We start from the raw sequence: 27,618 nt of genomic DNA on the forward strand, positions 1-27,618 counted from the left end.
TGCTTTGGCCAGAAGTGACTTATGACTGATTTTTTCTTTTTTTTTTAAAAAAAGAATTAACTAAATTTTAGTTGACACAAAGTAGTGTTTGACTGGGAAACAGTGAACAGGGAAGTCAGAGGGTCTGCAGCTTCTGCATTTAAGACATCGGCATCGCTACCTTCATTTCCTTTGTGAAGAAGAAAGAACGCTCAACTGTCTGAGCAAAGCTGGACAGTCACCGGAGACACCAGTAGGGACTGGCTGGAGGCAGCCTGAGACCAAGCCCTGCTGCAGCACGTGGAGAGCCCTGGATGCCACCAGCCACCAAAGCCCATTCAATCTCTCTGTTCCTGCACTGCATCTCCCCAGATGCCCATGTCTATGACACCATGAGATGCCACTGGAGGCAGAGTTTGTACCCAGTCACCACCAGCCCCTCTCCTTCCCCCATCCAGGAGCCACCAGGCACACTAGCATCATGAAACTGGCCAGCCCAGAGAGCCCATGGAGCAAGCATGGCCACGTCTCACCACCTCTCCCCTCGGGAAGGCATGAGATCTGGTGGGAGAGCCCTATACTTAAAGCCCATACAACTTGCACAACAGAAACCAGGAGCTGCAAGCCCTCTTACTCCACCACTACTCTCCAGCAAGGAGAGTGACTTCTGGCATCTACAGTTACACCCTTCTTGCCCAAGAGCAGCTGCTCTGTTTTTCCGCTACAGAGAGCGGTGGTTTATTTTGGCACGTTATTCTTATTTTGTAAGTATTTTGTATTTGTATAACCATATAATTTTGCAGCTAGAACTTTCCCTTCCTTACTTAGCAGGTGATGCTGTACGAGGGCAAGTGGTAGTCGTCGATCTGACATGTTGAGGCTCATCAGCTCTCTGCTGGGGAACAGCCTTTGTTTCCAAGGTCTAGACCAGAGAAAGACCCTTGCGGCAATGTTAACCCAAGCCTCACTAAACAAGGCAGAAAAAAACATTCTTCTGTGCACTCTCAGAGTTACAAGTGTATCTCTGGTACCTGGTTAGCCTCCAGGCTCTTTCAGAGTCAGAGGTAGGGAGATAACTCCTTATGGTGCCCCCTGCTCTAAATAAAAAAAACATATTCATAGACAGCCTGCAGCATACAGCAGCGTCAAGGCTACTTCAGCTGACATACGGTCTAAGTCCATGCACAGTGGAGTGTGCAAGAAGGCGGCAGGTATTTGTGGAGAAGGAACAAAGGTGAGGGCAGGGATCATGCTCAGTTACGAGAGCTAAAGCCATAGCAGAACTCACGCATGAGCAAACCCGAAGCTGCTGGTAGGAGTGCAGAACACATCTGTTTACACAAGTCAAGAGACAAGCCTTGTTCTTCACAGCTCTCAGCTCTACTCGTTCAGGACCTGGTTCGGTCTCTTCTTAGGAAAGGCCAGAGTCACAGACTTCAGATTTTGCAAGCAACAGAAGGCACGTGTACCCAGCACTGTGACTCAGCCCATGCCAGCACGAGCCCTGAGTCACACTGCTGTCACCCAGATCTGACCTCCTCCCAAAGTCAGCAGCACCTGAGCCAGTTATGGCACCGCAGACCAACTCTGCTTCCAGTTTCTTCAAGTAAGAGGACAGTTTCGATACAATCAAAGAAACCTGTGCCTGATGCTATTTTCTTTCATCATAGCTTTCAAACAATGCTTGGTTCAAATCGGTCTCATTTGTACTTGTTGCAAGAAGCCACATGTTCTTCATTCACATTCCCGTGCCACAGCAAGATGCGATGCACCCGAGACATACAGTAGGAATTTGTTTCTGTCCAGTGCACAGATGTTGAAAACTAACCAGGCATTATCACTGTAAAAACACATTAGATCTGTTGACAAAGGAATGACTTAAATCACTCAAAGACCAAGGGGGAGAGTGACAGTCTTTTCTAAATTTACATTTTTTACTCTTTAGCAAGAAACGAAACAAAATCTACATTAAGGACGCGATTGAGATTTACAAAGTGTAAGCACTTGGAGTTACAAACTGCCAGAATTTCAGATGTCAGTGTAATCTCAGTTCAACACTCTTGTGAATGCGCACTGAGACAGGTTTTACTTATTCGTATCACCCACCAATGAATGCAGGCACCTCATGAGTGGAAAGCAGAGCTGCATTACCATAACACATTGACAGAAGTTTAGGAAGGGGAGAGGGGGGAAAAAAAAAAAAACACTGAAAATAAACTGGGTAACATAATACCGGATAGAAACAAATGGAAGATGCATAAGTAGTTACTAGCACAATAGCCCAAACCTGATACTGTTACAGCTAAAAGACAGCCCCTCTGCATCCTGCCAGGAATGACCTCTAGCAGCCAAAGAACAGAGGACCTTGGACAGCTTTGTTGGTTGTTTTTCTGCATGTTGTGTTGTGTGTTGGTTTTTTTTTGTTTTGTTTTGTGTTTTTTTTTTTTTTTAAACAAAAGAGATTTTCAGCATCATTTCCTCCTTAATCACAATAAGCATTTGTTTTTGAGCACATACTTCAAAGTAAATTACTGTACAGATAAAGAACAGTATTCAAGACTGAGCAAAAATGCAAGTAGCCCACAAGTATCTCCTGTTCAACTGCATATCTTCATTTTGATCTTCAACATAGATGCAGATTTGTTGGGAAGCTAAAAAAAAAAAAAAAAGTCAGGCTATGCATTTCTGAAGCACCAGACAAGACAAAACCACATTCAGTTATTCAACATATCATCCAGCTAGTATAGCACTGCATATTAAGTCTAGGATCAAGGAGAATCTCCTCCCCTAATTAAAACCACAGCTTGGTTTAAAATTTAAGCCCACTCCTGGTCATCCCTGTGACAGCCAGAAGAGCGATGTGTCTCAGACTTGATAGGCTACAGCCACAGCTGAAGGAGAAATCCTGAACTGTGTGCACACTCACAAAAAAAAAAAAAAAAAAAAAAAAGTACAGCTCTATGGTAAGAGCATATATTCTTGGAAGAGGAATTAAACACAAATGCAAAAATACCATTTCAGACTTTTTTTGTTACATGCCTCACCATAACAGGAAAGAAAAACCCTACAAAACAGAGACATGGAATAGATTCTGTGGACTTCCCCAGAAATGCAATCTCATTAAATGACATTTTAAGCAATACTAGCATTGCCAGCTCAAAGTGTTTAAGCACCATCATGACTTTTCAAGCCCTGAGAATCTTGTTATTTGCCTTATGGCTTTTTCACACATAAAATGCACTCAGATCACAATTTAAGCTCAACTCCATAACATTTCCGCAGAAACTAACAAGTCAAAATACAAAAAAGCAAAGATTTTAATATAAGAATGATTTGATGGACTGGAGGGAGTGAACACAAAATATTGCGAGAATAATAATTAAAATCACAAAAGTTGGAAGTACTTAAGCAGCCTCAAGAGAAGTTATTACACCTTGTAGCACTTATTCAGTAAGGCTTATATACCTTCAAGGGCAGTGGTATCACAACCTTCAAAGGGTGTTGCTGCTGTCACCTCAATTTTACCACCAAGACTTTATTTTAGGTCTATTTCTTTCCCACAATTCTAGCTTGTTTCTTTTTGTTTACTTCCACTCTTTCTGCACTGCAGCCATTCAGATATTGAAAGAGGGGCTTCCTAACTCACACTCCCTCTGCTGACTCTCCAGTGGTGCAGTGGATTATTTTTTTTAATTTTATTTTTAATTGACTGGGTATGACATTCTTCATTGGCACAGTCACATGTCTTTTTCAAGATGAAAAAGAATCCAATCCACTGATCTTTAAAAGGTTCAAGTCAGGTGTGGTTGTGGGTTGTTTTTTTCTTTTGTTTTCTGGCAGTTTGCTGCAAGTGGACAGTATCACTGATTTGTCTGTGTTTAATTATGTGTTCTGAGCAAACCAGAGACCATTCACAGTTCCTGTAGTATCAGCATAATGTATAAAAGCAGACAGCTGCTTGTTCTTCCCAGAGACCTTGATATCATCAGTAGCCCTGGATTGCACACACCATAGCCTTGTTATATATACATAGTGTTGCATAGTGCTTGACCTAATATTATACTGATGAGCTCACTTTGTACCTAAAAGATGCTGCAGAGAAGGATAGGACAAGAGACTTGCAAAATCTGTGGACCTCAAATTCAGCTTTGCAAGAAGCCCATTAAAGAATCTGCTTGATCTTCCTTTGCACAGTACATGTGCAAATATATATGTGCATGTTTAAAATATATATTAACCTTCAGCAAGACTCTTTGTTTTCCCCTGTCTAGCACTGCACATCCCACTTCAAGTGGCTACACCAAGGTCTTTCACAGACTGCATTATCCAGAAGCTTTTTCTTTGACACTCATCCCAAACCTCTACCTTACTGTGTGAAACCTCTCCTACGCCACATCGACTGCAGCCTTTCCATGCAGTAACCAGGCTTGTGCCCCTTTCTCCCTGTGGCAACAGTTTAACCTCTCCTGATAACTTCCATGCATTCTCCATTTAACCCTTCCAAATTTCTGTATTCTCAGCTCCCAGCCTAACCCCTCTTCAGTCCATTTGCAGGGAAAGTCATAATTTGACATTGCACCATAAATTGAGCAGTTTGGTGAACAAAGGAATCACCCGGTACCTTACAAAACATGCACAGGCCCATTCCTCAGTACACGATTCTGATTCGGTAAGTGCTGTCAAGAGGGATTTCTCTCTCTCCAATCCCCCACCCCCCAAGAATCTGAGCCAGTAACAGGGAAAGAAAATAGATTTTTTTTTTCCCCTTAGTAACATACCATGAACATTTGTTAGAATTGAAAGGCAAATTTCTGATTAACCAGATTTATGACCTCTTTAACGTTCAAGCATTTGCAAAAAGTGAGTGCAAAGTTCTACGCTCATGAATATTCTCCTACCTCACATGAGCAAACTGTCGCCCAAGGTAAATTCCAAATTGTTTGTGTTTGTAAAATTGGGAATGTTAATTAGTTATATAAGTCACAATGTATTGTTTCTGTTCCTTAACTTGATGACAAAACTACTTAACACATCTTAAATTGCTAAGTGTGAAAATTACCGATATATAATTTATCACTCATTTTGGATTGGTTAATTACACAAGTTCCCACACAGATTGCCTATGGCATATTTGTCTAATGATCTAATTATTCCCTGAAGAAATTAGTGAATAACTTTACATGACAAACCTGACAATTTCACAATCTGCTCCTGGACAATTTGTAAATAGATAAGTTTGATGATATTTTGATTTTTATCTATTGGTGAACTAGTCAATCAGAATTGCGGGTCTTCATCACCTCCAAAAAGAAAAAAATCAGACTGTTTTTATTTAAAATTACTATTTCTCCCACAGGCGAACTGGGTCTGCCCCAAGCATTACACATTTGTCTGTTTGCTAAATGGGTTGAGAATATGATTAAAGTAAATGGAGAAAAATAACCTAAATCTAGTGTGCTTTAGACAGCTGATGCCTATGATTTCTCTTTGGAGAAAACCAAGCAGCATATGCAGGAATAATATGTTGAGAGGCTCACAAGGACTGCACAGAGGTCATCTGAGAGTCTCTGCCTAGAAAGCAAGCCCATTACAACTTCACCTGATTTTTAGGTTCCAGCCCAGCAAACAACTGAGAGGAGGTGTAATTTTCAAACAGAAAAATACCAAAATCCTTTGCTGTCAGAGCCCAGCTGGACAGCCGCTGACGTATGACATCAGGAGCTGTACTCATCGCCTTTGCTCACAAGGCGAGGCAGCTGGAGCCCTGCAATGCTTGCTGTAGCTCCACTATGCAAGGCTCTGAGCAAAGGAGCCCAGCAAAACCCTCCAGAAACTGATCCAACACGCTTCAGATAGCCTGAGCTGCAATGGCTGGTGTTACTGCCACCAGGTCTGCCCAAAGCTACCAGCACAGGACTGCCTTGCTCCTATGTTCAGATCTGTGGTACTAGGCAGGGTTTTACTAAGACACCAAGATCCCATTCCTTACAGTGCTACAGAGAAATATATTGAGAAGGACTTATGAAAGTCAGTGATAACTTAGAAGTCTTCAGGGAAGGGCAAGAGTTATTTTATATTGGTCACAAAAAAAATAATAATAATAATTAAAAACCAGCAAGAGAACCGCCAAGGCTTCTCTATAGTGCAAAAACTATAGACCGTATCAGCTGCAGAAGGACCTGAAAAACTGGCCTTTTGGAGCAATGTGAGCTTGTGTTGGTTGCTATGGCTAGAAAGAAAGTGGTTTTCCCTGAGATAGCCTCATTTAAAGATACTGAGGCTGAAATATTGACTTTGTATATCAAACCTATTTTTACACAATACCATACACTTCACATGATCAAGTCTGACACCAGGCCACTTTGGTGGCTGGGGGCATAAACAGTTTGGGACAGAGCATGCATCTGGACACAGTCGCTTGTCTACATTATCTTCAGTCCACCAGATATATGAAAAATAGTGTCAAAATAATAAAGGTCACCCTGAAGCAAACCAGAGAAGGCATATGCCGATCCACACGGAACCCTGCTCAGGCACATTATGGGTCCTGACAACCACCAGCACTCTGTGACAGCTGCACATCACGACAGAAGAGAGCAAGGGTCTCATGAGGCTGCAGCCCCTTACCGATTCCCTCCCGGGACCTCACCAGAAGGTGGCCTTTAAGTTACAGGGAAGGGAAAGAGCAGAGAAGAATCTGCCATCTTGTGGGAGAGATCTTGGAAAATCTCCAGTGGTAAGAGGGTGACCTCATGGAGCTCCTGGATGCAGAGAGAACAGGAGAAGAGTAGCTATGCCGTTCTCTGAGCACTGTAGAGCTGCTAACCGTGAAATAGCAGAAAGCAACTCAAAGGCTAATTCCAGCCTGGCAGTGAGGTTAAATATTTTGCTGGGTATAAGTGCTTGTCAATTTCTTTAAATGAAATTTTGGCTTGGAAAGAAAAACATGCTATCAGAACCTGCATCTTTAAGGACTGAAACCCCGGGGGAGGAGAAGGCTGGAAAGCCTTGTTGTTATGCACTGCCAGTTGGAACCAGACCCAGATTAAAGCAGATTTCTCACAAGAATGTGAAGCATTGAGTGATGGCTGAATACCACATGTATCGCACCTTCACCACCAGATCCCTGCTTCTGTCAGTACCTCCACGGGCTACCACACTGCAGTCCCCACTGCAACCAGCACCATTAGAAACCGAAAAAAATAAAAATAAAAAAAATCACTGAAACGCACCAGACAAGCCGCTCAGCTTCTCTTACCGCTTGCTTATGCAAAGTCCCTCTCTCCCTTCAAATTTCAACCACACTTCATATTTCAGATTGAAAACAGAGTCCAAGCCTGAACGTTACTGTACGTACAACACCTACTACTTTTTCCGCGCTATCAAACCCGCTCGACAGATCAATCACAAAAGACATCTTCTATTCTTCAGCTCAGCACTCCCCTCCGAGCATGCTAACAGGTAGCACTCAGGCAGCAGCAGATTTCTCAGAGTGCATCCAGCTGTGCCTCACGTCACTGTTTTTATAAGGAGGATCAGATAAAACGGGATAAGAAAGGATGACATTATAAGGCACAAGCAAGCTAACAAAGGGATGTGCTCACTTACATCAACAAAAGATGAGGATAAAGCACTAACAGACTATTAATAATCACTCTGGGTGGCATGATGTCCATTTCTGTTGTATCAGAGGGCAACACAGCCTCTGCAACCTGTCCATCAGGGAACTCATCCACAGGAATGAACCAGGGGGTTAGGAAAGAAGTGACAGTTCTCCCAGAGATGAGATTTTTAATATTTGCATCTGTAACCTGACGACAATGAAAACCTCCATGATTATAGCAGGCAGAGCACATCACTTGCATAGTGCACAGGCATACTGTGAAAGATGGAGTCATTGTGTTCACCTGAGGAGGATTGCACACCAGGACATCAGACAGACAGCTGCTTGCAAAAGTAATTGGTCTAACAGAAGACAGTGGTGTCTGTCCCACAGTCATACAAGGGAAGTTTGTTGACTTTGACTGAAGTGGAAGAAATAATGCTATTTGGGAGTCATAGTTTAATTTCTGGTATTAAAGTCATACATAATGTGAGTAATAGCCATTATGTTCCCAGACTTAAAATTCTACGTGTTTACCTTCACATATAATTGCAGAAGTTATACATGTGCACATCAGAGAACATGAAAAATAATTACAAGAAAGCCTTAATTCTAAGCACAGTTAACCAGGAGAACTCTCTGCCACAAGGCATTGTTCCGATCGCTTGGCTATGTTTGAAGGAAAGATTTTAAAGCAAAGGCTAATTTTCGGGGCTACAAAAACCTAACAGACTTGTGTCTTATCAGTTTTCTTGCACTTTCTTCAGAGGCATTCTTCAACTGGGCATTGCTGCAAATGAGATGTTGCAATAAATGGACCATTAGCTTCAGCCATTGCACTAGTTGCATTTATTAATTTTTGCTGTTATTTTTTTCTTCTTCTAGAGATGTTATTTCAATGCAGAGTAGCACAAAGTGTGTAAAAAGTGAGATCTCAGAATAAGATCTCAAGGTAAACGTCTTAGTCTCTTTCTAGCTAATTCTGGAGTTACCTATAGCATATACAAGTAATTCTAACCACACAGTTATTTTCATAATTGCAAAGGTTGGAAGTTTAATTAGACAATCAGAAGGAAGCCCTCAAGCCAGCCCATTTTCTTAAACAGTTCTACCTAGGCAATGGGAGCAGCATTGTGTAACGCGGCGATTTATTCTGAATAGCATAATGTTCCCTTATCTTTTTTTCCTGATTAATTTCCTGACTGAAGTAGCACATAAAACCAAGCTGGTTAGACAACGTGTCAGGAGCCACGTGTCCTATTCAAATTTGAAACAGAGGTGGAGAACCAAGAGAGATTGGGCCTCTCCCCCTTTTCTTGCACATCTGTCCAAGGTGCACCATGCTGCTGTCATGACACCACCAGCACCATCTTCAGATCCCAGCTCCTGCCACCACTGACTACATGGCAGGGATGTTTTGTTTTGTTCTCTCAAAGGTTTCTGGTCTTCAGGGATACAGAGAAAGGCTTGAAAAACGAGCCAGAGTGAGATCAGTGTTTGCAAGGTAATTCCACCCCCTGTCACAAGCAGAGGGCCATCGCCCTGCACTGTGCCAAGGAGCTCAGCCGGGCCCTGGAGGCCCTCCCTTTGCCACTGCTTCTCAATTTCAGTTGCCTCCTTCCCCAAACGCACCTGCAAGCATGTACACGCTCACCCCCTTTTCAGGAATTTTACTATTGTTTTCAAGACGGAAGGGAGGAAGGCAAATCTGAACTCTGCCAGGTCTGCAGAGCAGAGCAAGGAGGGATGAGGGTTGAATGGCTGGGGATGAGAGTGGGCAGTGAAGTGCAAACCAAACAAAACCCGCAGCTGGGTGCTGGGACAGGACTGAGGGGCAGCAGCCCCGGCACAAGGGCTTGGGGCTGTCCCAGGCCCCTGTCAGGCTCCCTATGGACACCAGCCCCCGGCTGACTTTCAGCACACCAGTCACTCCGCACGCCTGCCTCCCTCCCGCGGAGCATAAACAGAAGCAGCTGGGCCCAGCTCGGCTCCGTCCCACATCTCGCCTTGCCATTTGCACCCACGCACAGCGAGCGGTACCCGGCTACAACAGCAGCAACGTTTCGCACGCACGTGACCGAGGTGCAAACGACAAACCCGAGGCTCTGGCACATCCACCGCCTGCCAGGCTGGGCCCCGCTCACCCCACCTCCCCCTCACTCCTCCTCCAGGCCTGCTCCTCCGCAGGCTTCTGCTCCCCGCTGAGGACAGGCTCCCCCCTTTTGGGGGGCTCTCCTTCTTGCAGGCATCCCCCCTCTTCCCCTATAATGCCTTCCACCCTCCTTACCTGCCTTGCTCTCTGGAGAGCCCTGCTTTCCACAGTTTCCAGTGACAACGTTTCATGTCCACATTTAAAAGCCCCATGCAACATTCAGGGTGCAGCCAGAAGCTCAGTCCCTCGCTGTGAGGTATCCCTAATCAATCCTGTCAATTAGGGCTCCTGTCCTGGACTGTCCCCACAGGAGCAGTGGGTGGTCTGGGAGCTTCTGGGCTGGCTTTGGTGGGATTTCACATCTTTTTCTTTTGCGGAGGTGATACTATGATGCCAGCTACACTTGTTGTTTTTTACCACATGCAACACCAACACACTGGCAGTTAACAAGCTACAACACAGAACCACTTGGCAACACAGAAAATGGGCAGAAAATCCCCAAGTGGGGTTGGGGACAAAAGCAACAACAACAAAAAGACCAAAACCATGAACTGACAGTGTTAATGACGCAAGAGAAAGAAGCAGAGAGGCTGCCAGAGAACGAAGGTGCTCTCCTGGGCCCCAGCACAGTGCCAACAAGGGACCTCACCAAGGCAAGCAGCTGCCACTTCACCCATCAGACAGCTGAGCAGCTCCCCGAGAGCAAGAGAGCCCAAAAGCTAGACTGATTTTGGTACCAACACCCTCCTTGAGTTCAACTGACATTGCTGACCACAACCAGGGACCTGGGAGCACAAAAGGTGCCACTCAGTCCTGTGCAGGCTCTGAATTTGACCATCCCAAACACTAATTACTATACGGGCAATACCTGTTCATAAAGATCACAGTGTAACACCAAAAACACCCACCACACGCAGCAATGTTCTGGAAGGCAGGGGCTCAGGCTGCTCAGCTCTGTCTTGGGCAACTGGTGCAATGAAAGGCCAACAGAGAAGAGCTCAGGCAGGGGTGGACTGGAGGTAGGGGAACCCAAAGAGTTTCACTCCTGTTGCAGAACGAACTTTGGAGCTGTCTTCACTTGTAACACCACATAATTCTAGGTGGCTGCAGATTTATTACTTTATTCTCCCAAATTTGGAAGGTTTCCACTTTTGACCACATAAAAGAAAAACATTTTCCTTTTCTCAATATGACCTCCATTTTCTATTCCAAGACGAAATCCATTACAGCAAATCCTGGAAAAACAAAACATCTAATCATTTTTCCTGAGAGTTTATTTTAATTTTGCACTGGATTTAGCTGGGCCAGAGCCTTTCCCCCCAACACACTCTCCACTAGCAAGAGACATTGCTTGCAAGACTGTTTTTGAAAGCTAATGATTGCTCTGTGCTCACTGTAGTGATTTCCCATGTTATCAGCCCAACTTGCAATCACAGCCAAAGGCCTACACCATGAATTACTTGCCAATTAAACAGTGCTTGCACAGAGGCTACGTGTTTTACACCTTGACAGCTATTACAGTCTTAAACTAACTGGAGCTTTGTCTTAAATGGGAATTATCAAATGTTGAACAGTCTGAAGCACAGACCCATGCTGACTTTGAAGGAAGACATAACAGAGATAAATTTACTGTTAAAATTTTATCTTGGGTGGGAGTAAAAGCAGGAAAGACATAATCAAAGTATCCATATCTTCCTTGCTCTTTTACATCAGACTTTTTAATCCTGCCTAAAGACACTCCGAAAAATTATTTGTGTAATGGAAAAAATATCAGGGAAGATAGTTGCCCTCTGCTACAGCCAACATCATTAATACCCTTACGTCTGTTCCCCCCACACACACCCTTGGAGGGTGGGGAGAATCTCAATACTCCAACTAGATTGCGTTATTAGGCATCTTTGAGACATAAAACATGTATGAAAATGAAAGTGTGATTCTATTCATTCCATATTTGTGCCTCAAGCAGCTTTCAGTTCAGGATCCCTGGAGTATCCCATGGGTACTGTCTCCACTGTGGGACCTTGGAAGCTCCTCTTCACCCCCAGCACAGGGGGAGCAGTTGGACTATGCTTTGCTGCAGTTAAGCCCTTTAAGATGTATGATGTCATCATGCCCAGACAAGTGCTGGGAGATGTTTCATTTTTCACTTGTTTCAAAAAGTAAAGCAAAAGAGGTCTTTAAGTATTTATGAGAGATTCACTTGGTTTATGCCATTTATTTCACACATAATATATGCAAATTTATTTTTGTTGTTGTTGTTTTAAATCAGCGACATAAAGCCTATTATCTAGTGAATTTCAAGCCTGGGGTAACTCCCAGCAACCAAATACAGGATTTAATAATAATTCTGTCATCAAGTGAAATCTTTCCCTGAGATAGATACTGAAAGCAGCCTGCCCACATAGCACAAAGTAGCAAGATACTTATTCCTTCTCAGAGGCTTTACAACAGGGTCAGACCTGAGAAAGTGGCTGTTGTGGCCCTTTCACTTCCCTGAAGTTTGGAACAGGATTGACTGCAGCAGAGGACTGCATACAGCTTCCTACATTGTTCATGTTCTTGCTCTATATTGTTCCAACATCCTACAGTCTCACTGTAATCCTTATCTACAGAACAATATGAAAATATCAGCTTTTTTCCTGAAATGAATACCAGGAGTTGTTGACCAGATGATAAAGATTTTAATATTCACAAAAACAGAATGTCAATGAAGAACATCTTGTATGAGAATTAATGCTTCCAAGTCATATTGCACGCATTTTGGGAATGATGATTACTACTAGAAAAGCCTTACTCTCTCCTTTCTCTTACATTGGGAAGTTTAATTAGGCACCCACCAAAGACTGAGAATTACCTGTTGGAATTGTTCAGCTGTACTTTTTTTTTTATTATTATTGTTATTCTTGTCTGTGCTGGCCTGCAAGCCAAACCAGTTTTGATTTCCATATCTTTTATTTGTATATTGTTCAATCAGGCACGGGCCAATTCCACATTAAAAATAAATATACTATGTCACCATCATAAACTGCAGTGGCCAAAACCATAACGTGCTGCTGATTAAGGCTGTGCAAATAGAGCATCCCCTAAAGCAAGAAGAATGGGCACCTGCACTCATGGGAACTGAGGGAGCAGCCAAAGTCTGGCTCTTCAGCAGCTTGGATGACCCTGCAGAGAATTATCAGCTCCCTGCTTTGCAGTAGAAAGATCTGAGCCTCCACAGCCTGGAGGGGAGGAAAAAAAGCAGCTCACAGATGTAGGTGATGTTTCCAGTCATGCTGTTCCACACCATGAGCAGAGGAAAGGAAAGAATGACAGGAAAACTCTTCCGCTTATAGACCAACAGTCTGTAAGGTATTGAAAGCTCAGTTCCCCAAAGGCCAAAATAAATACTTCATCACCATACTTCACTCCAAGAGCTAAAGACAATCTTCTCTTGCACCCCAACCCCATCTGCAGTTCTTACAGTAGGATATCCCATGACAAAGATGGGAAAATTAACACCATCCTATGCCACTGTGCTCTGCATCCCTCATTACTGCCACGATTTTCATTCTGTGAGAGCTGAGTTTGTGGTACGTGTGTTCTACTGCAAGTCTAGAAATCTGAACCCCTTTTCCATTCTAACATACATCTCTGGTTAGAACTAAAGCTGCACTAATTTAACCCAAGGTTAATTTTTAAACTCTGGCAAGAAGCTTTATATAGATGCATATTTCTATTTAGGCTAAGCTCTTTCAGGTGTGGTTCAAACTTGGGAACTTGAAATAGACCTGATTTACACTGCAGTAGATTGCGTTTGCAGATTTCACATCTGAATCCATTTGATTCATATTGAATCTATTTCATCTGCATTTTTTAGTATCCATTCTCCGCTTTCTGCCCCTATTTAAGTGTAAAGCTCTGTCCTATTCATATGAAGAAATTCACATATTTATGTGAAAATGAGATATGCAGGTTCAGCTTTTACAGCTCTTCTCCAAGTCCTGCCATGAAACAGACAGTTAATAATCATCACCAGACATGTTGAACCGTTTCCCTGCCTATTGAAATTACTATTCTTTCTCAACAATATCTTCCAAAAATATTTTACAACCCCCAAAAAAGCTGTATGTAAAGTATGTGAGAGGAAAAAAAAAATCAACTGTTTAATTTGATTTAATCACAAGCTGTGTTTTCTGCATTAACTCAGTCTCTGCAGTAGTTATACCTCCATCACCCTCCTCTCCATGCATGCTGGTCACATTCACTACCTGTTCTCCAAAGGCTGCCTGCCTAGATCAGCGTGGCTGGAATATTTTGTTCGTCTCCATGCTTAGTCTTTTGCTTTGCCATTTTCCCCTAAGGCCAGCTTTTGTCCTCCAAATGTAAACAAGCCTTACGTCCCACAATTTCAGACTTTGACACATTTGTCCAGCCCCCCCCCCCCCTTTTTTTTTTTTTTTTCCATGTGACACAGCACCAGTTTGTTCCCAAAGACAACACCCCAAAATACAATGTAGTTCCGGTTTCTGTGGATTACCTGGGACATCACTGTCTCTCCTTCCTGCTGCAGGGTGACGGCCAAGATATATACCCAGATTACCTGCTCTGGGTGGCTCTGCTTGAGGAGAGTCTGGCCAGATGACCTCCAGAGGTCCCTTCTGCCCTCAACTACTCTGAGACACTACAATCTAGTACTGTAACTTCCCCACCAGCCTCTGCTACCCCAGACAGAAGTCTTAACATCTGGCTCACTTGTTTTTATGCATAAGAAGGCTCAGCATAGGTAGAAAAGCCCTTTTAGTTTTCTCTGAAGTGATCCTTACTACCCATTTCCAATCACATTTGGACCTTCTTTCCTGTATGATCCGTTGGCCTTCAGCTAGACCTTACCTTCATCATTTCAGGCCCTCTTATTTGCACTATCTGGTCCTTGCAGACTATTTCCAAATAATCTGGAGAGAGAGGAAAAAAAAAAAAAAAAAAAAAAAAAAGCCTTCACAGATCCTCTGCACAAGTAAAAGCATAACATGGGCATCTTATTCTTTCAGCAGGAGGAGTGTGCCATTACCGTAGTATTTCTTTCATCATTTAATACATGCAGTTTTGCTCCACTGGTCTTCCTACAGGATTTTGCTGCAAAGATCAATTGATCATTAAATACATTTTGTTTGCAAGCTCTTTGGGAAGGCACCATATTTTGTTGTCTGCCTGTGCAGTGCCTGGAGCAATAAGGTCCCTTCACACCATAGCAATGTCGATAAGATATACTCCCAACTGTGCTAGGTGCTATACATACATACAGTGACACGTAGGAGATTGGTGTTGCCACTTTTTTCTTTGTTGCCTACTAGTCTAGTTTAGGTAACAGATGAAGACAAGATAGGATGATAAATGATCCTGCATTACATGGTTGCATATCTTAAACAGTTAAAATCAACACATATTTGTAAGTGATTTGACTGGGAAAAGCATGAGGCACTACTAATGGAAGCAATCTCAGCTGCAGTAGAAAATACAGGCACAATATCATCAAAGGAATATCCAGAATAATTCGGAATATTTTCCATTAAAACAGATCTTGTTAACCTGTAGGCATCAAGACACAGTAAGACTTCCAAGATATAAAGGGGAAAAAAAATAATACTTTTATAGAAGCAGCTAGACAATACAAAAGCAAACTAAAAAAAAAACTTGTTGGCAGTTTACCACCAGTGGGAGATAATTCCCTGGTCTTGGGGTACCTCTGCCTACCTAGTCACTCATCCACAGGCCTCTCCACAAAGGACTGCATAAATAACACGTGTTCCTCTTGCCTTTGTTAGAGGACAATTCTTAGGCTGCCTTGGCTTTGCAGTGGGATAGACATTAATAAGCACTATCAGCAGAAGGACCATCCCAGCAGCACATGTGGGTACCCACAAGCTGAGGCTACCTTCACAGTGATAGTACCCCATCCGGAGGTCAGAGAGAACCCAACCCCAGCCTGCTGGCTCTGTCAAGTTCCTCTAACACAGCCTGTGCAGCCCACAGTGCAGGCTGCTGACAGGCTCAGAGCTGGGCTCACTACAAGAGGCCACAAGTGCTCCTGCTGTGCCCAGCATCACCTACTGGAGCAACTGGCCAGCACAGCCAGGAGTACAGCTGAGTAGCACGTACTCACTCTTCCAAGCTCCTCCCAAGCATGAGATCAACTTTTCGTTCTTACCCAATGCATAAATGTTTGCCAGAGATTAAAATAAACATTGCTGTGGTTTTGTGTTAGCATCAAAATCGGGAGGACTGTCAGGCGCTAGTGCTTGACACTGAAACCCATCTGCAAGGCTACCTCTAGGTCTCAAGGGATTCTTCTTCGCTTTTTTTTTTTTTTTTTTTGGTATATTTGTGCCACTCTTGTTCTTCCTTGGTGCCTTCCACCCAAAAAAAATTGCATTACAGTCAAAGCAGCAGACACCAGGAAAGCCATCAATTCAATAGTCCCTGTGCTGCAGGGTAGGGGTTAAATGCAAATCATCCCAATACCCAACCCTTTGTAGCTGGCTACAAGACCTCTCAGGCTGTGCAGCAGAAGCAGATCTGGGATGATGTGTCACCAGAATTACCAGAGGTTTATTGCATTTTTCTCCATTCCCAGAGGGAAGAGCGTGAAAGGTCTCACACACTAACAAGTCCCCCATCTCAGCAGCCTGCAGCAGAGTATGGCAGCTCACCTCTGCCATCAGAAGTTCTGGAGGCAAACCCCCAGGGAAAAGGCATATGAGCAAACGCTATTCTCTATTTGATACTCTGATTGCAGAACTGAAGTTTTCACTCTTGTCCAAATGGCAGTAGCATTTTCCTGTACAAAAAGAAAGTAACATTCTTACCTGCACTAAACTCTAGGCTTCTGCTTTCCTCAAAATACCCTCATACACACCTCTTTTAGGCAGGTAAACATGTTTCCACACACATTTCAGGCCTGCTTCTGAACCCATTACATCAATGTCAAAGAGGAATTACTCCAGCAGAGGCAAAGCCAGTGTAAAACAAGCCCAAGTGGGAAAAGAATCACACCCTTCCTTTTAGTTTCTGTGCAGCCCTTTTCCCCTCCCTTTGCATAAGCCTCAACTCTCCAAGTTCAAGGCAAATGCTTGCAATATTTCTGTGTTATCCTCAGTAATGTGACAAGAGTAATTACAGAGTCCAGGGAAGCTAAGTAACACTGCTAAAGCAGTGGGTGGTCTAACGGCTTGAATAGCTCCTGTGCACTCAGGTTGGAGGGGGAGTCCCCCAGACCCCCACTTGGTACCCTAGGTAATTCAGCCATGCTCTGCAACACTGGTCTTTTTGTCTGGGACGTCTTGGCACCAGCGTTGCTTCACTGACTTGAGACATACCCAAGTTCTTTCAGGTGGTCTGCAAAGTTAACTCACCCTTAAAGAGTTTGTCCTTGGTACCCACCAGATTCCCTTCATCCTCCATTTCAGTCAAAAGCTCCAGGCTGAAGCACTCTGTGCATTTTTGCGAGGAAAAACTGCTCAGAGACAGCTATTCCAGGTGCACAGGCTTCTGCTGAGTACAGCATTATTTGGGGTGTTCTCTAAAAAAAAAAAAAAAAAATCTACTTTTACAGTAAAAGAGTCATTTGCCATGTGTAATGTGCTGAAATACTTTGCCACAGCAAAGTCTGGTCTAAACATGTTGTTGGCCAATAAAAGGGGGGAAACACACTGCCAGTAAACATTTGCGTGGTATGTCTTTGAAGGCTTCAAGGCAGACTAAATGGAATAATTGTGAAGATGTATTATTTATAATACAACAAATCTTCCCCACAAGATATAGGTCTCCATTAATCTAGTACCCAACTGCTTTTAAGTGCATTTTTTTAATGTGTTTACCCTGCTAAGGGAGTTATGTTTTATTATCTCCATTTTGCATTTGGGGAATTGAGGTACTGGGAGATTAATAGATTTGCTCGAGGTTACATAGCAAATCTCCAGCAAAGCACAAATGCAGACCAAGTGTCCCAGATTGTTCTTCTCCACTGGATATATCCATCGATATGCCAGGGCACATTAAAACATCAAAGATCTCTTGTGACATGGCTTTTTCCTTGTATAAAATAAGATTGGTCTCATGTGAGCAAGCAACATTGTATTGGAGTCAGCAGAAGTTCACCTATTTACATGAAAGCTGAAGCAAGATCTGGAGCTGCTGTTGGAATATCCTTATTTTTCCCAGCTATCCAGTGCTTTCAATCCAAATTCAAAATACCTTTTCACTGACGAAAACTGCTGCATCTGACAAATGACCTGTTCACTGATAAAGATTCACTGATACTGCTTGCATTTCACATGCTACCATCTGAAGTCAGATATTGCTTCATGTCTCCCTCAAGCTTAGTGGACCTGCAGCTTTTGAAAGTCTGCCCACATACTGAAGCTGCTAAATGGGGATTTAGGACAATGGTTTTCTGGACAGGTTGGTTTGGTTTTGATCTTGACCCATGTGAACTAGTGATGGAAGGTAACACTTTTTTTTCTGCAGTACCCTACAACAGCAGTCCCTGTGGATGAATGGTCTCATGGGAATCAGTGGGAGAAAACGTGTTCCTGTGTCCCATCAGCTCTCCACATCAGGTTCCATGAAGACTGGGACCTATATTGGTCTTGATCCCATCATAGAGTATGGGAAACTGGGAAGACTGCAAGCCCTTCTCTCCAATTTGCCAAATGCCAGCTCAGTCCTCTCACCCCAATCCTCCCTGGGAGGATAAAAACCCAGCCAGTGCAACCAGAACATCGTTGCTTTCGAGATGATGATGTTGAATTCATTTCCAAGCTCCAGTTTAAAGCTAAGCATAAGGGGAATTTGAATGAGTAATAGGGCTGATAGCAACGACAGCAGAATATCCTGTGCCTGCAGATACCCACACATGCCCTTGTCAGCACATAGAAGGAGATGACATAAAACCTCCATGTCTCACCACAAAAATAAAAAAAGAGAACAACCAAGGGCTTTGCCTGAAGCACCGTGCCTGGGGAAGGTAGTAATGGGAGCTTGAATTATTCATTTACAGGACTAAAAAAATCCCCCGGTTCAGCAAAGTGAGCTGCACCGAAGGTGTTCTGTGGAAAACACAAGACTGGTGAGCTGTTCCTTGTCAGCACGGACTGTGGGCCCACTTTAGCTCTCACACACACCCTGAATGGCAGAGCTCCTGTTCTTCTGTGAGGACGGAGACTCAGTAAGATTGCTCTGTGAGTCACCATATCTAAGTAAGCCTCATGACTCGAGCAAGCGAGACGCGGTCCTCGCTGCAGAGCTGCCACTGGAGAGCCCACAAGCAGGATTCACCTAGCAGGCAGGCAATACCTCCTCACAGCAGGGGCCAATTTCATTTTCCATTTAAAATCAGGGATACATGAAGATAAACAGCAGCCACGAAACTGTAGGCTGCTCCATGCCTCTGCTCACTTTGAATAAGGTTACCCCAGGGAGGAGAAGTGGTTTTGAGGTGAAATACAAGACTGAGGAGCTCAGATATCCTTATCCTCCACCAAGGTAAGCCCACGTGCAGAACATGGTGCTCTGCCTCCAGCACAGCATCTGGGCTGCCCAAGACACATCAGACCTCCCTCTCCAGTTAAAGATTATTCGGTGTCAAGCGCTCACCAGCACTCTGAACAGCTGAACAATGAGTTTTCCCACTGCCTCTCCTGCTAATGACAAGCGAATAAAGAATCCCCTAGGGAATTTCCCTTCATCTGCTCACGAGTGCCACTTCGCTAGTCACATTTATCTGACAAATCTTACAGATGGCTTGGCATGAGCTTGCGACAAGCACTCCATCTTTGGAGCTGGGATTGGCTGCCCGAGCCACACGACGCTTCCTGTGGCAAATTGGACAAGCCCACAGGAGAGCCTCACGCTGCTGGAGAAACACCCCGGCAACCCCAAAGCTTCATCGGGCACAAGACACTGATGAAGGTGATGGCATTCCCAGCGCAGCAGCCACCATGAGAGGAATGGGGTCTCTCAGCACAGGAGAAATTGTGCTCCAACACAGGCAGAAAGACATCCTAGAAAATGACTCCCTTTGAGTCATTTTCCTGCTGTTACTGTGCTGAATGCCTTTCTGTTAAAGATGAATTTTCCCCATTAAAATAATGGGGGAAGAGAATATAAAGACCCATCTGCAGGCCACATTTTTAGAGGGGTTTTTGTTTGTTTTCCAACATTGTCTGTGAAACGTTGGTTGAGTCTTCTGAGCTCTTTCCAGATGTGTACTTTCCTCATCCTATGTACCCAACTCTAATTCCATTTTGAAAGCTGTTTGACTCAGGCAAATGAATAGCAGGATTTTAAAACAGATACAAATAGTAAAACTAGGGTTTTGCACAGTCCCATAGGTACTATAGATGGGACCGTCCAAACACAGACCCTTCTAATCCACCAAGAAAATGCCCTTAAGACCTGTTCAGAGTCAGACTTAAACCCCATAAAATCCAGGAAATTCAGGGATAAGCCTGGCTATCTGGGCTGATATTCTGTCCTCAGTTCACCTTACTGGGTAAATGTTAATGAATGCATTTGTTTATTCCCTACAGTTCTATGTGGGGAATATCAACAATCTGATATTATGGGAGGAGGTGAAATTTTTTCTCCTGTATGTGTGTGTGTAGGAGTTGCTCAATATAATTTATTCTCTTTCACAATAAGACTTTACAGCTCCTCGATCCTTTCAGAGCTCTGAAGCTATGCAGGGTCTGTCTTGTAAAGCTTCAGGGAAGAGGCCTCGAAGGAAAATCAGTTATTACAGGAAACAGGGCCGATTTTCCGTATCACACAGCCTCTCCCCTCCATTCATATTAAACTGTATTCCAGTGCAAAAAGCCCATCCAGATGCTTTTCACAGAGGATCCGAACCTAGACCTCCACAGGCAACAGGAGACCAAGTCCTCCAGTCAAGAACAGAGGGGAACTAGAGTGCACAACACTTCTGGAGCAACATCTCATGTCCACCTGCTGCAGCACCCTGCATAGCAGCAGTGCCACATCAAGTATGAGCAGAAGAACGGCCACACTGGTCCACCTAGCCCAGCACCAGGTCTCCTGTAATGGTCAAATGTCCAGAAAACAGCAGAGTCAAAGCAGCCACTTACGCTATCTCCCTCCCATTTCTGCTAGCCATCATCTGTTTTCAGATCAAGGAATTTTAGAAGCCAAATGTGGTTTCTAGCTACTTAGTAATCTTCCATACATTTCTTTACACAAACTTGTCCAGCCATCTTTTGAACCCTAACAAGCTTTTAGCCTCCACAGCAACCCTTGGCAGCAAATTCCTCACCTCCGCTACCAGTTGCACAGAAAACATCTTTTTCTGTGCTTAGCCTGGCTTTTCCTAGTGTGTTTTTTGTTGTTGTTGTTTGTTTTTTTGTTGTTGTTTTTTTTTTGTTTGTTTGTTTTTTGTTTTTTTTTTTTTTTAATGACCTTAAATCACATATTGCCACAGAAAAGGAAAAAAAAAATCCTACCCACTTTTTCCCCACTACTTTTGGTGGGGTCCTACCCCACCAAAACCACCTCTTCTTCAGGCCAAGGAATCTCAGCCAACTTGATCTTTCCTTATGCAGAAGCCATTCAGATCACCATTTCTTATCCTTTCTCTCAGGTATTCCAAGCTCTGCTGTGTTTGGGATGGGGATTCCAGAACTGCTTGTGGTATTCATGGTAGTCATGTATTTCACGTATACTTGCCAGTACCTCTTTTTCCTCTCCTTCTGAGCTCCCAACATGACCCTTTCACTTCACACTTAGGAAACACTATCTTTCCCCTATTATAGGCAATAAGAAAGTAGCAAAAAGGCTTGTCTTTAGTTTTATGGCAGATCTGTGAGTCAGCAGAGAAGCAGACCAAAATTTCCAGAGCCTTTCCTGATGCTGTGCAGTCCAGCAGTACTTTCTGATGATAGCCGCTGCCCTGGTGACTTGGCCAAGTTCCAGTTTGGACAAAGTTCACTTGCAATTTTTAAATGAATGAAGCTGACCCAAGTTCAGTTATAAGTTTCTATACAGCACTACTCTTTCACCCCATCAATGATAGGTACCATAACTGAGATATAATTCAGGTGCTGCTGCATTTAGGAACATGTGTGTGAGCTTCCAGGTGTTCTCTCAGAAGTGTCTGTGGCTATTGGTCCTCACTCTACCCACCTATAAAGCATTCTACACATCTATAAACTATTTTTTTCCCCTCCCCATCCCCAAAATATACAGTACAAGTGAGTTTAGTTTGGCCAAAGATTTCTGCGGCCCAAGAGGGAAGATGCACAGAGACTCTCTGGTGTGTGGTCGAGGTTTTGTTATCACCAGCTAATTTGGTGTAAAAGATATGCAGCTACTACTGCAATGGGTAGCCCTACAAGCTCTTAAGATAGGCAAAACTTCCATTTGTGACAAAATTCATCCCTGATAAAAATGGCACTATTCCATCAAAATCAGTAAGGTTGCACCTGTGAGTGCCAGCTGTGAATCAAGTCCATGGTTCTCAAGTGATGCAAAGTGCTCCAGGAGGAAAGATGCTATATTTAGGTCCCATATTATTGCTATGTAGACATTTTCATAACCCCTAATTATGGGGCTTTTTTTTTGCAAGCTCTGTAGTATTAACTGGATTGGATAAATATATAATTAGAGAGTGTTTCAACATGCACACTCTTGATGCTGGAAGCTTTATCAGCTCTTTCTTCCCTTCATGATCTGTTTTGCTTTTCTTTTAAAGCTGTTTCTATCAATTATAGCAAGATTTTCTCAGAGCCCCAATACAGGGTCATTGCAGACACCCTGGTAGGATAGAACAGAGCTACATTTGTTCCCAAACCCTTCTGATTTCCAGAAAGACACCTCCAGTTTGTCACTATATCACAACATTGCTCAAAGCCAAGCGGATCAGACAGGAAAAACTAATAACAACAAAACAGCAACAAAAAAAACTTTTCAGATGTTCCCTGACCCCAAATTGTTTATAGGCCAAGGGTTCATACTCCAACAGCTTTAATAGAAAATCTAGTGCTGGATCCTACCAGTGGACAGAAAGTAAGACCAAGGAAGTTCTTCATTTTCTGAACAGTGACAGAGACACACAAGTAATTTCAAAGATTTCTAGACTGGAAGTAGATACACCCCTGCCTAGAAGAACAACCACCCTAACAAATTACTAAATTGGTTGACAGGAAAAAGCCAAGTCACTTTTTTCCAGCATCCTGCTTTGTCACAGTGAAAGATATTACTGATGTTTAAATCTAACTAATCCTACAGGAATGGGGGTGAGAAAAGTAGCATCAGCATTTTCATTTTGTTTCCAGCTGTTGAAAAAGCCTGTATCACTGTTTATTGCTAACCAAAAATAAATAAATAAACCTTACACAAATACACTTCTGCACAGGCATGACCAGTAAGTGATTTATCAGAGTCTTTCAGATGTGCTTACAAACCTTTTCCTCTTACACCAGCTTACGCCCAGTGAGAATCTAAAGAGCTAAATTACAAGTATAAACACTTCCAAACAGAACTTAATAATAGAAAGAATTAAGAACACCGCTCGAATGACACGATACGGATGCCATATTATTAAACAAACGGCTCACAATGGTATTATGACATGAGTCATAATGCCCGATGCCGTGAACATATTGCAAAAAAGAACAATAGCTGTTATCACCAGCTACAGAGATACACAGAGCACAATACCAGGAGCCCAACTGCTGACTGATGTAAAGCAACACTTTTGTCTACAAGCCAACGGGATAAATTCACACCTGGTGCAAAAGGGTGCAACTGAACTGAAGCTAGGGGAGTTGCAGCATCTTCAGCTAGGCTCTGATATTGTACCAAAAGTACTATGAGCCTTGCTCTGCACAGTCTTGCAGCCTGTTTATGACTGCAATTGACAGGGGAATTCCAATTTGGTAGGATTTTGAATCCACTTTCTGCAGGTGTGAATAGCTGAATCTGGCCCTACATTAGCACTAATATATTTTAAGCCTAGCAAATCACAGAGTACATCTGAATTGTTGTAGTGTTCAATACTGTCACCAAAAAAAGTTTGCAGAGACAGAAAACAGGCGGCCATAAGCACATGGACTGGTTTACCATTCCTTTTGTTGTTGTGTCTGGTAATTGTGGACTGCAGCTGGTGATGCTGAAGAAAAACTACTGTAAGAGCTGGCACATTCACAAGCCCAACAGACAGAGCATGGAATAAAATCCTGGGGTGCACTTACAGCATGTGCTTCCCATAATTAAAAGTCTATTTGTGGCACATGTAGTAGGAAAAGCTTTCATTTAGGGTAAAACTTAAACATAACTCTGCTTCCAGACCATATCTCCTTGAACTGGGTTACTGCATCAAGCAGAAGTAATATCCTCCAAGCTCCACATCTGCAATTATCAGAGGGGGATGAGGACAACGTGAGGAGAACCCACCCATAATATGAAACGCAGGGCTTGGTTCACTGTCACACACTGTTCCCTTAGTGATTCCACCACTGTGGTGTGCTGCTGATATAAACAGTCAGCTTGATTTCTGTGTGCCTATCTCACGGCAAATACGAGACACCTGGCACAGAGGCTTAGCAGGATCTACAAGGCCCAGGGGCCACCCAGCAGCTCCTGATGTAGGCAGCACAGCCCATACAGGACACATGAACAGGGTGCTGTGATATTCTATTTCTCAGTTTTGACAGCAGCACTGGAGACCCCTAGCAGCTGCCCTAAAGGCAGCCTCAAGGTTGCTGTGAACTGTACTAAAGACCAAGCCAGCTTCTGAACAATTTCAAAACACGGGTTGAGCAAAAGTGGTTTGCTGTGCTCTCTTGGATGTGGAGCTGGCTGGAGCACAGCCACATCTGAGCACAGGCTGCCTTCTCTTCTGCTATCACAAAGGCACCTACCCACCCCGTACATAATGCAAGAAGGGTGCAGTACTCAAAAAAAAAAAAAAAATTTTTTTTTAAAAATCAAGAAATCTGCTCAAAATAGCGATTAGTTACATTACCTTTGATCCATTAGCAGGATCCCCAAAATTTTAATAGAGATATTAACCTGGTAGAAGGTGATTCACTTGGAGAAAGCCTTACATTTTGTGTGTGTTTACACACAAAATGCGTACTCACCCGTGCAAACGTGCCACCCAGATCAAGCCAAGCATACACAATACATAAGACATAAATAAATACTTATGAATCACCAATAACCACCTCATAAATTACACGGCCTTACAAAGTATCACTGCTAGAGATAATTCACACAATTGGATACAAAACACACATATACGACTCTCATTAAGACAGATAAGGACTGTTTGTTTCCTTTCACAAGAGCCTGAGGCCTTAATTTACTAAGGTGCCAAACTATTATTATTTTTTTTAAAGCTTGTAGCCCCACAGCTGTGGGTCAGTTCCAAAATCAGACCTAGCAATGAGCCATAAGAGACCAAACAACTGCAAACGCAGTGAGCAGAAGACAGGACAAAAGGGTCCAGAAGTCCAGGAGCCCCCAGTCTGCTCCAGTTCCCAGAAGCAGCAGCCAGCAGTTTCCAGGCAGCATTTACATCCCTTTATCCTTAACAGATGGCACTTCAGCATCTACCTCTCCTACCTGTTCCCACTGCAACACCCAGGACCAGCTCCCACTTCGCACAAACCAGGACCAAAGCTCCAGCTGCAGGAGAGCGCAGCAACAGCAGCGCTCCATAGCTCACAGCAAACTCTTCTGCAGGACAAACACGAGCTGCTCTCCTCCATCTGACACAGCACAGAGGGACAAGAACAACCCTGCAGCCTCAGCCTAGGCAAAACCTAAATGCCACTTTGGTACCACTTGACTGATACAGCCCAAACACTGCATGTTTGTTTTGCTGACACGAAGGTTTAAGTTTGCTCCCCAGCCACATCTTCTTTCCTCTTGGATACAATAGTCATCTTCATAGCACTTATTATAACATATTGCAGCAATAATGTGCAATTATCCTCAAAAACAAAGCAAAAGCTCAAGATAAAAATAACAGGCACTGAACACACTTACCAGCTGGGAGAAGGCAACATGACTGCAGTCTACCACAGCGCAGCCATTTTAGGGACGCAGCTGCATCTTCCAGTCTGATTTCAAAGGCTGGTCTGCAGGAGGACAAGCTGGGAGGTGGGCTCTCTCCAAGAGAAGGCAGTGGCCAGGCTCAGCTGTGACTGCCCTGGCTCTGTGGAGATCTTGTGAGGTAGAGACAAGCCTCAGGTGTGGGTCTGGGTGCTTTGTAGCTAGGTTCAGTGATTGCATTTGGGCTAGGCAAGAGCTTGAAATGCTTGGCACCTGTGAGAGGTCATCCCTTCATTAGGACTATTAGGTGCCCAGCAACCACAGCTCTCATTCTGGGTCCTCCTTTCTAGCAGTGTGTGACCTAGGGAAATCAATACACCTCTTGGGTTTTCTTCTTGATCTCTTTTTTTGTTTTGTTGGATATCTCTACTTTGACACTGCCCACAGCAGACTCCTTCAGTGTCAAGTTTATTACTAGGCTCTAACTCTTCCTTTCCCATGCTTTTACAACAATGTATCATAAAAACAAATGATAGTAGAGAAAAAAAAAAAAAAATCCAGCACCAAAATGAGGGAGTCTGTGAACTGAAGTAGGGACTTCAAATTCTCAGCAGCAGATCATCAACATGGTAAAACTGACTAAGTGTAAGGAAGCTGTACGTACATCTGATGTCTCTGACGGTTTCACAGATCTCTCAGGTTATACAGCATCTGTGTACAAACTTGGCATCTCTGCTTTGTACAAGGAAGACTGGTTAGAGCTGCACGCATTGAAGGAGGGCCTCTGTTGAATAGTATTGGCCAAATCAGATTAAAAACCCAATATCTATGATGAAGGCTGCAAGCTGCCTGCTCAGAGAGGTTCCACTGATGTGAACCAGAAGTTCCTTGCATGTGGTCAGGCCCTAAATTTGATACTGGAATTTAAAAACAAATTAAGATTCCCATGTAATATTGACTTTTTTTTTTTTTTTAAGTATAAGATTTTACAGCATGGAATGCTATATGCAGTGGTTACATGAGTCCAAGTAATTGTACCAATTATATAATTTGATATAATTGCACTAATTACATAAACACATAATAATGAAATATAAGTTATTCCAAGAGCTAAACTGGAAGAACATTAAAGAGCCTAAATCTGCTCCCACTTATTCTAGTACAAATCAGAAACAATTCCCCTGAAATCAATGAAGTTACCAAAATAAAATTGGTCCCTAACATTACAAGAAGCCAGGTAAATGCAACTTTTGGTTCAAGGGCACTGACTGTGCAAGCAAATGAAAGCTACTGTGTTATTCTGTACTGAAGGAGTTTGCTAATTCCTGGCCAAATTCCAGTGTATGCAGGGAGAGTCTCCTTGTGTTTATGAGCAGGTGAGTTGTCTTTACCTCATATTCTGTGTCTGTCATGCAGTATCAGTGGCCTTTGCTAAGTCTTTTAGCTGCTGATTCTAAAGTTAAAAATGGATTTTTTTTAGAAATACTGAGAATGAGTTATGCCTGATCAGGATTTCAGGAAAACCAGGTTCATGTGTGTCCTTAGCTGTGTTGTTGCCTGAATTAAATCTGCAGACCTTAAGGGAGTTTCTGCAGACTGACACCAGTATTAACAGAAAGAGACTTTCCTCTTAGACAAATATTTATATTCCTGATCCATTTCACAAAATGCTTTTCAATGCTTTTCACACTAGAAACCAATCCAAACATAAAAATATTATTAAGAAGGATTCATTCAGTGAGGGATTTCCCTCTTCTCCCATGGCAGGGGGAATGCTGTAGTTAATTTCAGTTGTTGACTTCATCTCTCACAAGTAGCAAAGCAAAGGACATGA

General features: G+C 43.2%; 1 long non-coding RNA gene across 1 annotated transcript; it reads right to left on the reverse strand.

Annotated features, from left to right (window-relative positions):
• Positions 1 to 26,339, reverse strand: LOC311439023. The gene is made up of 4 exons (XR_014694511.1): positions 25,779 to 26,339; positions 17,126 to 17,292; positions 14,607 to 14,668; positions 1 to 2,630 (listed from the first exon to the last, which is right to left on the reverse strand). It is a non-coding gene; the product is annotated as an uncharacterized lncRNA (long non-coding RNA).
• Between the last annotated feature and the right edge of the window lie 1,279 nt (positions 26,340 to 27,618).

The sequence above is a fragment of the Aythya ferina genome (assembly GCF_964211825.1).
Source record: "Aythya ferina genome assembly, chromosome: 6".
Taxonomy (NCBI): Eukaryota; Metazoa; Chordata; class Aves; order Anseriformes; family Anatidae; genus Aythya; species Aythya ferina.